Below are 19,096 nucleotides of genomic sequence, written 5' to 3'. Positions count from 1 at the left end.
TAGTGTTTATTAATTCCTTGGTTATTGTTTTTTTTCTTGTTGTACAGTTTAAAATGTTTATAATGTTGCTATATGACGAACAGCCACTTATATTGTTTCCTTGTTTCCCTAGTAACCCCATGAATAAGACCCAGGTGGGTCGAAACGTTGGGTTTCTTTCTACAAATATTTGTGGCAACTTTCTTGTTCTTTTTGAATAAACCTGGCATATACCTTTTTTTGCATCATACCAGTATTGTGTGCGGTAATTTTTTCTATATGATTGCTACCAGGAAGGTTGCTTGCCAGCCTACGTCTTTGGATGACAAAGGCTCGAAAGGTGGTAGTGTGAGCCCTTTCAAGACCATATTGAGGACCAAGGACAGAACTAAGTTCGTAGCTCTTGAACGTATGCGAGATGCTGCTGTCATAAACCTAATCCATCAGTGGTCGACTAACATCTGGTCAAAATATGACCTTAGGGCCACCACCTGGACTTAGAGGGTGCTAGGTCTGATACCCTTCTTGCAGAAAATCCAGGATGGGAGCCAAGTTCGGCTGGTGTGGGTTGGGTCGTTCGGGTGCACTTCATGAGATAAAGGTCTTCAATATCTTCTGGTATATAGAGTTTGTTACTGCCTTTTGGTTTTTCTGTAGCGTCCTAATGAACCTTTCTGACAACCCCCTGGTCTTCAGGATTGATAACTCAGAAGCCAGGCCTGCAGATATAACTTTTTGGGATCCGAATGAAAGATTGACCCCTTAATTTCTTCCATCAAGGATGGTTGCTCTTCCCTGATGACTTTCTCAGTACACTCTTTGCATGTCTTCTTATGCGAAGAGACCAGCTTTTTTTTGTAGAAACTTCACATCTCTGTGAAGTCTTGGACTTGCTTCCTGGTGCAGGTTCCTTGTCCTCATGCAAGAAAGGGGAGAAGGAATAATAAGGTTCTAAACATGCACACAGGGAATGCACACCCCATGCCAAAGTATTCACTGGGACCGAGAGGGTGCTGGGATCTGCAGACGCAGAGCGAGAGGAAGCCGACATCTCCATGATGTTTATCACACAGTGGTCCTACCTTAGCTGTCTTCCTTGTCCAGGGCTCTTATATGGGCGACTGGACTCCAGCACCTGTCCTCTGATTAGAGGACCTCCTCCCTCCGATGTCCAGGTGTGGGGGGCTGGAGAGGGCCCGCCGACACCTCCGATCTGTAATTTGCCTATGCGTTTCAGCGTGGAACTCAGGAATGCTCTCTGTATGCTGAAGCCAGCCGGCGTGTGACGTCACATCCTGCTGCCGGCTTCAGTCCCGGAAGTCCAAAAGGTACGGACTGTAGGAGTCCCAAGTCCAGGATGGAGATGGGAGCAGCGTATGGGGAGGAGAGGTAAGTCTGCTCACCGGCCTGAATCTCTTTTCCCCCCGGTGATTGGTGCCGGCACAGCACACCATGGATGACCTCTTCATCCCTAGTAGGGACAGGAAAAAACACTGAAGGGGAGGATGTGGGAGGGGTTATTTAACCTCTTTGGCATTTCCTGTCCCTATTAGGAAAGGGGTAACATCCTCTGGTGTGCAGTCGTGGGGGGGTTACTAAAGAAAAATGCATAGAAGAAGGGCAAAAAAGCCAGAACAAAAACGACCAAAAAGTCCATATGTAAATAAATGCATAAATTGCTTTATTGAAAATAGTACAAAGAACAATATAAGATCAGGATTTAAAAATGGTGCAGGGGAAAGCATCCATAGCAAAAAAGTACAAACAGACAGCAAGTGTGAATGGCCCCATAGAAACCCCACATCAACACAAATAGTGCTGCGGAATATGGGTCAATGCCCAATAGACAAAGTTGGCCCTATATAGATGTACGGTAAGTATCAGACCATCCACTGAAACACCATGAATCAGTGTATTGGAGCATATAAAGTATAACAGCAACCTATTAGACTCAAACAGGTATAAGGGAAAATTCCCAGTCTATCCTGGTGCAGCAAGGACATCATGAAACTTTACATACCGCAATAAGATGATGTGAGGGTTCACAGGGGCCGTCCACACACCCCGACGACCGTTTCGAACAAACACCTTCCTCTCCTGAGTTTTCCGTTGGTGGCGTAGTGGTTTGCGCATGCCCAAGGTCCCGAATCCACTGCACAGGGGAGTGAAAACAGCGCGATGTGTGCTATTTCATTGGTGATCGGTGGGGATATATGTATGTATGGATATATGTTCGGGTTGCGACTGGTCCGTTTTTATGTCCATAGCAGGCTAGGGATTTTTTTCACTGTATATCATTATTTTCCCATTGTGGTCTATTTGCCATGCTGCTTATGTATGCGAGTTGTTTGTTCAGTTAGAGAAAAATGCAGTATAGAGTGCAGACTACTGTTTTGCAGAAATCTTTGGAAAGCATACAGAAAACTTTACATGGGAATCTTGTCAATTACAGGCTGCCATCACATACATTTATCTGGACCAGCAGGCTTCCTTCACACGTCAGTGTTTAAACACATACATGAAAAATGGTACCAGTGTCAGTGCAATGCATGTGTGTCTTTTTTTTTTTTTTTAACCATCAGAGTTTTTTTTTTTTTCAGGTATGGATAAAGAAAAACTAAATGACAAAACTTCTCCTATAATTCGTCGCAATGTTAAAAATGGACAGCACACAGACCCAACCCATTTGCTTTGTGTTTTTCATGGACCCATGAAAAAAAAAAAAAAACCCAATACATACAACATGTATGTGCAACACATGTCTGAATGAGGCCAAAGTATTTACCGATCAGTTTACACATGCAGACAGAAGCAAACGATGTGAACTGAGCGATCCATACTAGATCTTGCTGTGTAAATGACCTACTGTATTTTCCGGCGTATAAGAACTTTTTAACCCCTGAAAATCTTCTCAAAAGTCGGCGGTTGTCTTATAAGTAGGGTACGGCGTGTGCAGAGGTCTGAGGTCGCCGCATATCGTGCAGAGAGCGGTCCTGGATGGTACCCAGGGTCTGCAGGAGAGGAGACTCCTTCAGGCCCTGGGTACAATATTCATGTAAAAAATAACCTTTGTAACGTCACGGTCGCGTGACCGCGACGTCATCTCAGGGTCCTTCGCGCAAAGCATCCCTGGGAACGGAAGCCACGGCGTGCACCGCTGAGAGCCTGGAGAACTCCGGGGGCCATCTGAAGGCAAGTATATCCCTATTTTTCATTTTAATTCTTTTTTTTTTTTTTACATGAATATTGTACCCAGGGCCTGAAGGAGAGTCTCCTCTCCTCCAGACACTGGGAACCATCCGGGACCGCTCCCTGCACCATATGCGGCGACCTCAGGGCTCCGCACACGCCGTACAAGATGACACCCGACTTATACGGCGAGTATATCCCAAACTCCATTTTAAATGGAAAAGTTGGGGGTCGTCTTCTACACCCAGTTGTCTTATACGTCAGAAAATACGGTACTCTTTAGGCAGTCATTGGAAACCAATTGGTCTGTTATTTAACCCCTTATGTGCAACAGCCAATAGCAGTTGTCAGATGAGCAAATCGATTACTAGAATTTTAAGGCCATGTGCACATGCTGCGGATCCGCAGCGTTTCCGCAGCTGCGGATCTTCAGCGGTTTCCCCATGCATTTACAGTACCATGTAAAGCTATGGGAAATGAAATCCGCAGTGAACATGCTGCGGAAAAAAACGCGCGGAAACGCAGCGGTTTAATTTCCGCAGCATGTCAATTCTTTGTGCGGAGTCTGCAGCGGTTTTTCACCTGTTCCAATAGAAAACTGCAGGTGAAAACCCGCAGCGGAAACCGCAATAAAAACCACGATAAATCCGCAGTAAAAACCGCAGCGGTTTTGCACTGCGGATCTAAACCGCTGCGGAAAATTCCGCAATGGAATCCGCAGCGTGTGCACATGGCCTAAGTCCTTGTTGAAGGGTTATGGATTACTGATGTGGCTGCGGGACCAGAGAGAAGCTTTCATTAGAAAATTATCTATTGTTTAAAATCATGTTTTCTGGGCCAAATGTATGGCATTTGTTTTTTCATGTCAATCTGTATTGAAATGTGTATGAAATTATATAATTTTCTTCTTTTTTTAGACATACATATATTGCTACAATGGTCAAACCAGGAACTTATATTTTGTATTGAATCTAATGAGCCTGTGCAAAGGTCATTGTGAAAGGAAAGAGGGGAGGGGGAAGCAGGATCAGCTGCAACATCACCAATGATTGTGGATCCTGTGTTATCAGTTTACTGAAAGATTATTATAAACAAAATTACTTAAGAAATCAAAATGAGAGAACTACTTGTAACAAAGACGTGATTTAAAAAGGTAGTTTTCTGTGGACACATTCCCTTTAATAAGCACCTGTCCTACACAATGAGTGGGGAGGGTTGTGTCCATTATTCTACTCTACAGGGGGGCTTTAGTGAATGGACAACTCTGGTAAACTGGCCAGGGAAAGGACACTGGAGTGAGCTGGAGAAGGGCCAGATGGAAAGCAAATGACACACCATAAGATGCTACGCAGATACCAGAAGGGTGGCTAAAAGGGAAATTCTGCACCTCCGTTGGCCACACATGGGCAGATTACCCAGGGAAAACATTTAGGTTAAGTTCCCATGATGAATTTTTGATGCTGCATACCTTTGCTGCACCAGAAATGCAGCGTCTTACAGCTACAGCAAAGGAAAGGAATTTATACAAATCTCATGCATACATGCATTTGCCCTTTAGTGCATTTTAGCAGCAAAAAAAAATATGGCGAAAAACGCTGAAAGAATTGGCATCTTGCAGATATGAAAGGGCTTTAACCCCCTTTCTGCCAGCTGACGGAATAGTACGTCAGCTGGCAGATCCCCTGCTTTAAGGTGGATTCTGGCGGCGAGCCCACCTCAAAGCCGCGACATGTCAGCTGTTTTGTACAGCTGACATGTGCGCGCAATGAGTGCGAGCGGAATCGCGATCCGCCCGCGCCCATTAACTAGTTAAATGCCGCCGTCAAACGCTAACAGCGGCATTTAACTAGCGCTCCCGGCCACGTGGCGGGAAGTACGCGCACCGCTGACCCCCGTCACATGATCTGGGGTCAGCGGTGCATTGCCATAACAACCAGAGGTCTCCTTGAGACCTCTATGGTTGTTGATGGCCGATTGCTTTGAGCGCCCCCTGTGGTCGGCGTTCAAAGCACACCTGCATTTCTGCTACATAGAGGTCATCTGTGCTTCACCTTTATGTAGCAGAGGCGATCGTGTAGTGCATGCTTCTAGCCTCCTATGGAGGCTATTGAAGCATGCCAAAATCTTAAAAAAAGTGTTTAAAAATATAAAAAAAATAAAAAATATATAAAAGTTCAAATCACCCCCCTTTTGCCCCAATCAAAATAAAACAAAAAAAATCAAACCTACACATATTTGGTATTGCCGCGTTCAGAATCGCCCGATCTACCAATTAAAAAAAAAAAAAGGATTAACCTGATCGCTAAATGGTGTAGCGAGGAGAAAAAATCAAAACGCCAAAATTATGTTTTGGTCGCCGCGACATTGCATGAAAATCGGAAAATGGCGCAAATTTTTTTTTTTTTTTTTTTAGCAAAGATTGGAATTTTTTTTCACCACTTAGATAAAAAACGGTAATTAGTTCTTACCGGTAATTGTATTTCCAGGAATCCACCTGACAGCACCATTGGAGGACGTCCTTCTTATCCGTAGTGGGACAGGAACCACAAGTTAAAAGGACCCTCCCCACTCCACCCATCAGTGATTTTCTAAGTACCACATCTGGATGGATGCAAAAAAAAGTTTATTTACAATTACACACCAATGTTACATCACATTAGTCAGTAGTAAAAGTTTGCAGTGGGAGGGAACTAGTAGTGCTGTCAGGTGGATTCCTGGAAATACAATTACCGGTAAGAACTAATTACCGTTTTCCAGTCCACCACCTGACAGCACCATTGGAGAATACCAAAGGATGTTAACTAGGGTGGGACTACTGCATGTAAGACTTTCCTACCAAAGGCTAATTGGTCTGATACGACATCTAATTTATAGTGTCTAGCAAAGGTAGAAAGACTAGTCCAAGTCGTCGCCCTACAGATTTGCTCAGCTGAGGCTCCCCCCTTCTCTGCCCATGATGTAGAGATAGCTCGTGTTGAGTGGGCCCTAAGAGTATCCGGGGGATCTTTCCCTTGGTTTGTATATGCTAGGCTAATCATGTTTTTAATCCACCTAGCAATGGTTGATTTTGCTGCCTTGCAACCCCTATTTGGACCACTGTTGTCGCAGGTCTCGACCTACTCTCTGATGAGTCCACTGTAGAGATGAAGTCACGGCACCGGAGAGACAAGACACAGTACGCCAGGGCTGTATCTGAAATATCTCTAGTTTTTAATGAGCTTACACACACTTTTATGCATTCTTGTGTTGGAGGCGGATTCCCCATATATCGGCTAAGCATCGGAGTGTTTTACTCCCTAATCTCCCTACACTTTTGCAGACATATCTTACACAGTACATCATTCTTTATCTTACCAAGGACATTCATTCCTTTAGCTACATTTGTAGGGGGGTAGCCCAGCGCCAGTGTGTCTGTCTGTATTTTGCACTCCTTCCATTAGTTCTTAGGAATTCACGATAACAGCACAATGAAGAATAGTGAATTGTATCTTACTTTTCTGACCTCTAATAACACTTATACAAAATGGAGGCGAGCAAGGTAAAATGGATTCTGCTCTAACATTCCCCCATTTTATTCACTATTCTGAATAAGCTGTACCCTTTTTTTTTTTTTTTTGTTAGTATATATCATCATCATCTATGTGAGTGCAGAATTTCCCAGTACATATAGAGATATACTTAAAAACTATTTTAAACACTATATATGCAATAAGGACAATCGCTACTATATGCAACAGGCTTTGCAAAACCCCAGCTACCCAGCCCCCGATCCCCTTAAACCAATTGGCTGGGTTTAGGAAAGAGAAAGTATCTGACCACCAGCTGTCCTTAGTGCGATCATTATCTTTGTCATATCGGTCTCTGAGTCTTTGAACATCTTCTAACTTTAGCTTCATCTTTAGAGTGCTATTTGGATCTATATAATGGCAGCAAGCAGGTCCAATAATCTGACACATACCACCTTGTGCTGCTGTTACATAGTCTAGTACTATAATATGAAGTCACATCAAAACTAATTTGCAAATCATAAGTTGGAACTCGCCCTAAATCTGTTAGTCCAGTCTTATTCCTAGGTACCCAGGCCCCACCCTCATAGGCCAAATATTGTAGATGTGTACTACTTCCTGAGAGATTACCTTGCCACCACGGGTATCCCACCCATCCTACAATCGGTATACCCACTGTAGTGTTCCATAACTTAACATTGTTTGTGGCATTGTTGGCGAGTGTGTCAGAACAATCAGTCCAGGCAAACAGTTCCTCAGGTGACACAGGGATAGCTAGGAAGGGGATACTTGTGGCTGACGTTGGTGAATGCGTACAGATCCAACAGTCTGATAAGGGCTGGGAATTTTTCAACAAGTCATCTATCAGTTTTCGGTGATGTTGCACAAACTTATAATTCAAGGATGTTGGAGAATTCAGACTGTCCCATGCGATTACGCATAATATCATGGAAATCGAAACCAGCCAAAACATTGTTTCCTTTATCGGCTGTCCGGTTCTTTAACTCGCTTGCAGTGTGATGCGTGGATCCAACTAGGTTTTCCTTCGAGCTTGACAGCTGTGGCTGTGGTCAGGAGCACTTGGTATGGTCCGTCAAATCTTGGATCCAGGCTCTTCCGGACGTGCCGCTTTATCACTACCCAGTCTCCTGGCTCTAAGGGATGGTGTCCAGGAACCTTGTCTGGGTCTGGAAGAGAACTGAAGACAGTTAAATGCACTTTGGCAAGGTGTCCATGTAAGGCCTACACATAGCTAGTCAAGTCCTGGTACTTGAGCTGCAACTGTTGTGGAAAGAAACATCCAAGATTGGGGCCCCTGCCAAACAGAATCTCATACGGTGACAGTCCTGTCTTCCTGTTTGGGGTATATCTTACTGAAAACAAAGCTAGAGGAAGGCATTCTGTCCATGGTTTACCAGTCTCTGCCATTGCCTTCTGGATTTTAAGCTTAAGAGTTCCATTTAGTCCCTCCACTCTTCCACTACTCTGTGGATGGAGTATGCAATGCTTGACTTACCCCCAGTGCTGCCATTACCTCTGACATGATCTCTCCAGTAAAATGGGAACCCCGATCGCTTTCAATAACTTCAGGAACTCCATACCTGCATATGATCTCAGCCATCAGTTTCTTCGCCGTTGTCTTAGCCGTAGCTTTGGCAACTGGGTAGGCTTCTGGCCAACCTGAAAATAAATCAATGCAGACCAACACATACTCATACGTCCCTACCCTAGGCAACTGAATATAATCAATCTGCAGTCTCTGGAATGGGAAAAGGGGCCGGGGAGTGTTTGGATGGGGTTTTCACTGTCCTACCCTGATTATGTGTGGCACATACCATGCAGCTCTGTACCTGCCTTTCTGCGCAGGTGGAAAACCCGGGGGCAATCCATTGTTTCTGTAGGGTGTCACACATGGCCGTCTTCGAGTGGTGCACATTCCCGTGCAGAACCTGTGCCATCATTGGGTACAGTACCTGTGGTAGGCAGACCTTTTCACCCCTCCCCCATAGCCCAGTGACGGTATCAGAGCAAGCCCCTATCCATTGCCACCTATCTTTCTCCTCCTTACTTGCCTGTTCTTGTAACCGGGCTAAGATGTCTTTCAACACAAGTGGAGATGGTGGGGTGTCTAGGTGATGTACTTTAGAGGCTACAGGAGTGCTTGCTGCTTTCTTGGCAGCCTGGTCTGCCAGTGCGTTACCCTTTGTCCGTCCATCAGTGCCTTTGGTATGTGCCTTTACCTTTATGATGCCTGCTTGGGTGGGAAGCTGTAGTGCATTCATAAGTTGCTGGACTGCCTCAGCACGTTTAATGGGGTGGCCATTTGCTGTCAGGAAAGCCCTGGCTCTCCAGATAGGCCCATAATCGTGTGCAATGCCAAAAGCATACCTGGAATCAGTGTAGATATTTACAGTCTTACCTTCTGCTAGTTTGCACGCTTCTGTAAGCGCCTTGAGCTCTGCTTCTTGTGCAGACATATGAGCTGGCATTGACTCTGCCTTGATTACCTCATGTTCTGAGACCACAGCATATCTGGTACAGAAGCGTCCTTGGTCATCTTGGTGACGGGATCCATCTACAAAAAGCTCAAAATCAGCATTAGGTACTGGCACACTAGAGACAGTAGGGAGACCAGCCGTCTCCTGAGACATCAATTCCAGACAATCATGTGGTTTAGATATCTGATCTTTTTCCTCTGGATCCATTCTGGAAAGAAAAAGAGTGTCCTTTTCCATGTCACCTACCCCTCCCCCATTTGGATCCATAGGAACTTGGAGAAGAGTAGCGGGGTTTAGGACAGTGCACCTTTTCAGAGTCACATTAGTAGGCATGAGAATAGCACACTGAAGTCGCAGCTGTCTGGCCATAGACAGGTGGCTAGGTTGTACTTGGTTAAGGATACTATGTACATCATGCGGGGTATGGACCGTCAGTGGGTGATCCAAAACCATCTCTGAAGACTTGTGTAGCAACAGCTGGACAGACAACAGGCTCGAACACAGGAAGGACTTCCTCTTGCCACCGTATCCAAGCGGCCGCTGTAATAAGCAACAGGTCTCTGTTTGTCTCCATGAAGCTGAGTCAGCACACCCGTAGCATGTCCTGCATTCTCATGAAGAAAAAGGTTAAAAGGAAGGGCATAATTGGGGATGCCCAAAGCTGGAGAAGAAACAATGCACAATTTCAGAGAGTAAAAACAGTCAAGTGCCTCTGGTGTAAGACAGAAGGGGACAGGTTGCATACGGTCATATAGAGGTTGCATTAAGATGGAGGCAGACCGAATCCATGGACGACAGTAGGAAGTTAGTCCTAGAAACACACGGAGGCCCTGCACATTCCGTGGGGGCTGCATGTCCATGATAGCCTGTTTTCGCTCAGGGGTGAGATGCTTTTTCCCTGGAGAGAGACAATGTCCTAGAAACACAACAGTACTTAAGCAAAACTGTAATTTTTGTTTGGATACCTTGCACCCCTGTTCATGGAGGAAAAAGAGTAAAGAGATCGTGGCCATTTTACACAGAGAATGAGAAGGAGCACACAGCAATAGGTCATCAACATACTGAATGAAAGCTACTCCTTTAACATGCCAGCCTTGTGATACTGACAAACTAGGTGCAATGGAACACTGAAAAAGGCATTTGCTAAGTCAATCACTGAAAAACAAATACTGTTAACCGGTATGTGTGCCAACAAGGTGTGTGGGTTAGGAACCAAGGGAGCAAGCAGTTCTGTTGCGGCATTGACTGCTCTGAGGTCATGGACCATTCTATAATTCACCGACTCCCCAGGCCTAACCTTCTTCTTTACTGGATATAGGGGAGTGTTGCAAACGGACTGTGTAGGCACAACAACCCCTGATTCCAGCAATTTTTGTAACTGTGCGTCTATTGCAGCCTCCTGAGCAGCACTCAAGGGGTACTGACGCAATAGGGGTGGTGCTGCCCCTGGTTTCAATTTGACTATTATGGGAGGAACTTTGAGTTTTCCCACATCAGTTTTGCCTTTTGCCCACAGATCAGTGGGGAGTTGATCCAAGGCAGGTGCAGTGAATGGATCACTTTCTGCAGTACTTGCAGCTGCATCCAGGGCCATAATCCTGCAGAGGGTACTGGGTTTAAGTCGAGGGGTCATAGTCACTGTTCCGTCATCATGGTAAGTAATAACCGCCTGTAGTTTCCGTAAAACATCAGCACCTAGCAAATTGCATTGTCCCCTGGGGGCTACCATTAACAGTGTCAGAATGGTCTTCCCACAAATGGAGAGGGGAATGGTTTCCGTCATTCCCAAGGTCTGGGTCGGCGCTTTGCAAGGTGTGGCCATGACAAAGTCGGTGGTGACACGGAAGGGTAATGGACAGTCTGAAAGCGTGATAACTGAGTTGTCAGCTCCTGTGTCAACCTGAAAGTCTGCTGTAGTTCCTCCTGGCAGGCTCACCTGTACTGTGCAGTCGGGGGTGGGAACCTTATCTGGGTATGGGTTTGTGCGACAATCTTTCCTAAAATGTCCTGGTTTCTTACATCCGTAACACAATCTAGGACCCGTAGTGGGTCCTCCACCTCTCTGTGAGGGTCCACTCCTCTGAAAGTGAACCTTAGTCTTTTGCTTCTGTGAGTCCAAACTGACTCCATGTGCAATCTTAGCAAGATCGCCTGGGGGGCAGGATCTCCAATCTGGTCTACTTGCCATCACCTTCTCTCTCACATACTTATCAATCCCTTGCATATATGCATGACTTAACAAACGTGTCGCAGTTCTATCATCTTCACCATAACCCATATCAGACCACCGTTGTTGCAACCTGTAGAAATAATCAATGGGGAGCTCCTTCGGGTCCTGTATACAGTCTTCTAAATGCACCGATACTTCCTCCTGTCTAATCTTACAGGCTTTTTCCAGTGCCTCAACAAAGTCAGACCCTGACCTGGCATTGTTAGGTTCTCCGTCTTGGGGACCATTTCCCCCTGGGTACATTTTAAATGTCTCAGCTGTCAGTCGGGTGGAAGGTGCTTCCCCCAGGGCTGAACGCACTAACTGTTGCACGTCCTGTCTGGTTGCCTGGTAAGTGTGCTGTATCACCCCACACTGTCTGGCAAAAGTCACAGGTCGTTGGTTAATGTCTGGCAGCTGGGCAGTCAAAGACATCTGTTCTGTGGGAGACCATGGCTGATACCTACTAGCAACATGGTAAGTCGGAGGTCCACTATCAGTTGCACCGTGTGGGTTTTCATGAAGTCATGCCATTTACCTGAATCTAATTCCCCTGAGGGGTGGAAGCCTCCTGCCTTCAAGAGCACACTAACCTGCTTCTGGGATTCCTTCCCTTCTGGACTATTCTCTGGACTAATTCTCTAGCACTATGGAACCCTGTACTTAGTTCCCAATTCTATTGCTAGTATACGTGCAGGCTGAAAACTATCAGACAGACCTTTCCTCCTCACCGAGAGAAGGCTATGTCATCCTGCCTTAGTCCTAAACCTAAACTATAGGTTTACTGTGCTTACAGGTTATTGTATCAGCTTGCTTCCAAGATTGATAACACAGGTATATGAACAGACAACCCACAAACACTCCACAAGCACACCATACAAAGATCATGGGGTCAATCATTTTAATCTAACAGTGGAGTCATCAGTAACCACACATTGAGGGTTAACATCTGGGTTCAAGGGTACCTGAGCCGGGCAAAGCCCGTGATCTTACCTGGTCCTGGTCGACTAGAAGCAGGGGAAAACCCATCCACAAGTGGAATGACGTAGGCAGAATATAATCAGTATTCTCACCCCAGCGCTGTGTGATGCCACTAGTCCCGGGAAGTCCCCTGGTCCATTACTGGAGTCGGCCGGGTCCCAGATGAAGCACTCAGGTCCCTGTTCGGGCAGCCAGAATTGTTGTCGCAGGTCTCGACCTACTCTCTGATGAGTCCACTGTAGAGATGAAGTCACGGCACCGGAGAGACAAGACACAGTACGCCAGGGCTGTATCTGAAATATCTCTAGTTTTTAATGAGCTTACACACACTTTTATGCATTCTTGTGTTGGAGGCGGATTCCCCATATATCGGCTAAGCATCGGAGTGTTTTACTCCCTAATCTCCCTACACTTTTGCAGACATATCTTACACAGTACATCATTCTTTATCTTACCAAGGACATTCATTCCTTTAGCTACATTTGTAGGGGGGTAGCCCAGCGCCAGTGTGTCTGTCTGTATTTTGCACTCCTTCCATTAGTTCTTAGGAATTCACGATAACAGCACAATGAAGAATAGTGAATTGTATCTTACTTTTCTGACCTCTAATAACACTTATACAAAATGGAGGCGAGCAAGGTAAAATGGATTCTGCTCTAACACCACCGTATTGAATAAATAAGTTAGTGTCCCGTCTCCAGCTTTCTGTCGCCCCCAGGTATTTTAGAACAGTCTCCCTAACGTCAAGGTTATGGTAGACCCCTTCTTTTGCGTTTTTAGGGTGTTGGCAGAAAGAAGGAAGGATTATTTCCTGATTTATATTGGTAGATGATACTACTTTGGGGAGGAAAGCTGGGTTATGTTTGAAGATTATTCTGTCGTCAAAGATTTGAAGATATGGGTTCTGGATAGAAAGAGCCTGCATCTCCCCTAGCCTTTTAGCCGATGTGATGGCAATTAGGAAGGCGGTTTTAAAGGAGAGATTGGCTATGTCCATATCTTCTGACAGTAAGTAAGGGGTTTTACACAAAGTGTTAAGGACCAGGTTTAGGTCCCAAGGAGGAGTTGATTTCCTCACAAGTGGCCTCATTCTCTGTGTGGCCCTGGAAAATCTTGCTATCCAGGGATGGGAGGCTAGTGATGTATCAAAAAATACACTAAGTGCTGCAATCTGTACTTTTAGAGTACTAGGCCGAAGGCCCTTGTCAAATCCGAGTTGCAGGAAATCGAGGATCTTGGGGATATCTGGTTTTGAAGTATCCACATGACCTTCTCCCAGAAAGGAACAATACCGCTTCCAGATCTTGTTGTAAATCGCCGAAGTCACCGGCTTTCTGCTTGCCTGGAGAGTGGTAATGACCTCTTCTGACAGGCCTCTGGACCTTAAGGTTTGCCGTTCAGGATCCAAGCAGATAGGTGCAGAGAGTCTGGATTCTTGTGGAATACCGGACCCTGAAGCAGAAGGTCCTGCCTGTTCGGTAGAAAGACTGGTTCTTCTGTTGACATCCTGGACAGTAGAGAAAACCAGCTTCTTTTTGGCCAGAAGGGAACCACCAGGATTACAGTTGCTCTCTCGTCTCGTATCTTCCTGAGTGTCTTCGATATCAGAGGAAGAGGCGGAAAGGCGTACAGGAGGCCTTCTCCCCAATACTGAGACAAGGCGTCTACTGCTGTGGCTCCATCTAGAGGATTCAGAGAAAAAAATGCTCTGACCTTTGCGTTTGACCTGGCGGCAAAGAGGTCCACCTGAGGTGTGCCCCATTTCTGGCATAGACAGCTGAATACTTCCGGGTTCAGTTCCCACTCTCCGGGATGTACCGACTTTCGGCTCAAGAAATCTGCTAGTTGATTCTTGGTACCTTCCAGGTGAACTGCCGAGATGGATTTTACAGATCTTTCTGCCCACCTGAAAATCTGGTCTGCTAAGTGTTGCAGTGGTGGATGTCTCGGACCTCCCTGGTGTCTCAGAAATGCCACTGCTGTGACATTGTCGGACAGTATTCTCACGTGTCTGTCTTGGACCAATGACTGGGCCTGGCTCAACACTTTCCAGATCGCATACAGCTCTCTGAAATTCGATCTTGCCGCAATCTGAGGAGTCCATTCTCCCTGGTAGTATGTTCTTCCTATATGACCGCCCCATCCGTATTGACTGGCGTCTGTGGTAACCGTAACACAGGGATCGAGTACCCACGGTACTCCCTCTCTCAGGTTCCTCGGTCTGGTCCACCAGGTTAGGGATCTCTTCACTGACGGAGACACAAGCATCTTCCTGTCTAGGGAACTCTGTTTCCTGTTCCAGGATCCTAGGACTTCTCTTTGCAACTCCCGTGAGTGGAATTGGCTCCATTTCACACAGGGTATGCATGCTGTCATGAAGCCAAGTATCCTCATTGCATCTCTTATGGAGGGGGTACTTCTTCTGAATTGATGGATGTGTCTGATCAAGGCCTCGTCTGTCTTCTGGTAAGAAAGATGTTCTTAGGTTGGAATCCAAGATCACCCCCAAAAATTTTATTCTGGAATTTGGGACCAGGCAGGACTTTTTCCAGTTCACAATCCACCCCAGCTCTTGTAGGATGGAAAGGGTGAAAGTGCAGTCTATCTTGAGGAGTTTCTGTGATTTCGCCATTATCAGGAAGTCGTCCAGGTATGGGACTATGGTCACATTCTGATTCCTCAGATAGGCCACCACTTCCGACATCAGCTTGGTAAAGATCCTGGGCGCTGAAGCAAGCCCGAAGGGGAGACATCTGAACTGAAAGTGATGTACAATCCCCCTGTTCATTATGGCAAACCTCAGGAATTTTTGGTAGGAGAGGTGTATCGGGACATGATAGTATGCATTGCTCAGATCTAGGGTACACATTACCATGTCTTTGTCTATTAGAGGCGTCGTGGATCTTATAGATTCCATCCGGAATCTTTTGTACCGTACCCATTTGTTTAATGGTTTTAAGTTTATAATCGTCCGGGAGTCCCCGGACGGTTTCTTTATTGAAAATAAATGAGAATAATGGCCTTCGCCTCTTTCTGAGATGGGAACTGGCACAATCGCTTCTAATTCTAACAGCTCCTGGATGTTTGTCCACATGGAGGAGTCGGAGAGCGGGCAAGGTCGGGTTACTACAAATCTTTCTGGGGGACTGCCGGAGAATTCTAATTTGTATCCCTGTGCAATTACTTGTAGAATCCAAGGATTCTGGGACACCTTCTGCCAACCCCCCTAGAAATTTCTGTAATCGACCTCCCACCTTTATGTCATTTATTTGACTTTGGTGTACCTGCACTAGGGAAGATGGAATCTCTACCTTTTCCACCCTTGGGATAAGACCACCTCCCAGTCTTCCCTTTCCCCTTGTAGTCTGTCCTCTGACCAGGTCGGGACCTACGAAAGGGCTGATATTTTTTGGTATTCTCCTCAGGGAAACCTTTCTTTTTATCTGAGGCCTTTTCTAGAATATCGTCTAGAATTGGCCCAAATACTTTATTTCCTGAGAATGGGATTCCACACAATTTATTTTTTGACTGGAGATCCCCCGACCAGGTTTTAAGCCATATGGCTCTTCTGGCCGCATTAGACAGGGATTCGCTTCTAGCCGCGAACCTTACAGATTCGGCAGAAGCGTCTGCCATAAAGCCTGTTGCGAGTTTGAGCAATGGCAATGATTTAAGGATAACCTCTCTGGAAGTTTTGGCTTTGAGGTGATCCTCTAAATCGTCAATCCATAAGTGCATTGACCGGGCTACGGAGGTTGCCGCTATATTGGCCCGTATTATTGCCGCGGAGGACTCCCAAGTTCTCCTTAGCAAACCGTCTGCTTTACGATCCATAGGATCTTTTAATGCGGAAGAGTCCTCAAATGGGATTGAGGTCTTCTTCGCCACCTTTGCTAGTGGGACATCGATCTTGGGAACTTCATCCCACACTTTAATGTCCTCAGGGTTGTAGGGCAAACGAAGTCTAAAGTCCCTGGGAATCACTAGCTTCTTCTCCGCTTCCTGCCACTCTTCCAGGATCATGGAACGAATGTGGTTGTTGAAGGGGAAGACTTTTGTCACTTGGGCATGTAATCCGCCAAACATCTCGTCCTGGATCGAGGTCTCCTCTGGTGTATCTTGTAGCTGCATGGTGTTACGCACAGCATAAAGAAGCTCATCCGTGTCTGTTGCGGAGAAGAGATATCTCTTCCCTCTGCCCACAGATCCGTCTCTTTCTTCCTGGTCAGAATCCCCCGAAACCTCACCCTCGGAAGAGGGGCTAGATTCCCTCGGCCTCTTCCGTGAAGTCTGCGGTTCTGACTGAGTAGCCTGGGGAAGATTCAAGCTTGAGATAGAAGCCTGAACCTCCTGTCGTATCATGGTCCTCATACTGGATAGCAGCGCTGTCTGCTCATCACCCACAATTTTGGATGTGCATGATTTGCACAATGGTTTCCGCCAGTTTTCCGGAAACTTAGTGGAACATATCGGGCATTTATTTTTCCCCGATTTTTTTCTTTCGGCTGTGGGGATGGAAGGCTCAGCCTAGGGTAAAATAGAGACACGTGGCACCGTAAGTAGGAAGCAGGGGGAGGGGTGAGCTTTGTGGTATGGCTTTGCATAGCCCACTCACGTGCCCCTGAAGCTGGTCAGTCCCCTCAGGTCTGGCAGTCTCCTCCATTAGTGACAATTCTACGTATAGCCGAGTGCTCCCTTTGTCAGGATGGCCGGCGGTATACAGACCCCCCCTGGTGAGATTATATAGGTTTTACCTGGTTGATCCTGCCCTCCTTACCGCCGCTGCGGTGACCGCGCTGAGCCCCTCACCGAGGCCGGCGCCATCCTCCATGCTGGTCGCACCGGAAGTGACGCGGTCGTCGCAACCGGAAGTGACGCGGCCGCTGGACCCGGAAACCGTGGCCGCACGCTGGAGCCGGCCGCTGCTGGAAGCGGTCGCCGCATACACCTCCCGGCATGCAGGCACCCGGGCCGAGAGCCCCCCGAGGAGGAAGCGGACCGGACCCCAGGAGCAGCGCTACACTGGGGAGGCTGAGGGACCCCCCATGGCAGGTATCAGCCGCAGATATCTTGCGGCGGGGAAGGGAAAGGCTGGGCCCCCCGATCCCCACCATCTGCACAGCACCGTCGGAGGGCGTCTTGCAGTTCCTATCCGCAGTGGGACAGGAAAAACACTGATGGGTGGAGTGGGGAGGGTCCTTTTAACTTGTGGTTCCTGTCCCACTACGGATAAGAAGGACGTCCTCCAATGGTGCTGTCAGGTGGTGGACTGGAAAGTAACCTAGACATGTTAGGTGTCTATGAACTCGTACTGACCTGGAGAATCATAATGGCAGGTCAGTTTTAGCATTTAGTGAACCTAGCAAAAAAGCCAAACAAAAAACACGTGTGGGATTGCACTTTTATATGCAATTTCACGGCACCCGATTTCTAGTAAACAACATGCTAAAACCAATGATGTCGTTCAAAAGTACAACTCGTCCCGCAAAAAATAAGCCCCAAGTTATGGCTCTGGGAAGGAGGGGAGCGAAAAACGAACACGGAAAAATAGAAAATCCCAAGGTCATGAAGGGGTTAATGTTCGATTACTTCCTGGTCAAGAAGATTTCTTGAGGCCATCTCCAGATATACATTTGTTATTTTATTAATAAAAAAAAGGTTGCATTGCCTCCCATCACAATTTGCATTCAACATTATATTTCTTTGTTTTTGTTACCAGTTTTTGATTTAGAAAATGTTGGTGGACGTTTGCAAGCTGAAAGCATTCAATGTGAAAGAAAAAAAAACAAACAAAAAAAATGGAGGTTGTGTTTAGGCCCTTAACTTATGCAGCAGTGGTTTTATGGCAACATTTGTGGGTACTTCAGATAGTGTTTTGTATGGCTGCGATTCATAAGGCCTTGATTACACGCAGCGTTTTTGTGGCTTTTTCCTGTAGCCAAAACCTGCCCTCTGCAGTAAAACGATGCACCAAAACACCTGTTATTTTGGTTTTCCACGTGTGCCTTGTTTACAGTGCATGTTTTAATAAAGTTTTATTCACGAAAACCACTGTAAAAATGCTTTTTTCCACTCATTGCTTTTTATTGGTGAAAAAAAATGCTGCAAAAATGCTCATAGAATTGACATGCTGCAGATTTCTAAAATGCAGCAGTTCTCTAATTCAGTCAGAACTTTATTTATTTATTTTCACACAGATACCCCGTGTCTGCATAGTTTTTCAATTTACTGACAGATTGTAAGATTTAAAAAAAAACAAACAAAAAAACAAAAAACTTTTCTTGGCCAATTTGAGTAGCTTGACCATTTTCCTATAGTTTGTACTTACTACATGACTGGAATTGTGATCCTGATCAACAAATTGCTGGCACATGGATTAAAAATTCAGTAGCTAAGAATAGAGTGATCTGATCATTTTCTACTTACAAGATTATTGGGTGTCTTTCCAGTGGTAGTCACTGCTCTTATTTTTGTGCACAATACTGTGTGGTAATCAGGTATCTTGCCTCCAGTTTTAGAAATGTCATGATAATATCAGTGTGGGAAAAGTTGCAAATTCAGACCCCCCTGCAGTGTACAAAAGGAGCTGCGGTTCCATTTAGCTCACCTGAACGTTTTTCAGTAAGGGGAGCCTGTTAGCACTTCTTACATATGCAAGTATAGCCATTCTTCCCATAAAAAATACGTTTATTTTGTAGACATCAAATATGCCATCCGTAAGAAATTTACCAAAG

Source organism: Ranitomeya variabilis, chromosome 3 (genome assembly GCF_051348905.1).
Source record: "Ranitomeya variabilis isolate aRanVar5 chromosome 3, aRanVar5.hap1, whole genome shotgun sequence".
NCBI lineage: Eukaryota > Metazoa > Chordata > Amphibia > Anura > Dendrobatidae > Ranitomeya > Ranitomeya variabilis.
The sequence above is the reverse complement of the archived record's forward strand: the minus strand, read 5'-3'. Positions refer to the sequence as shown.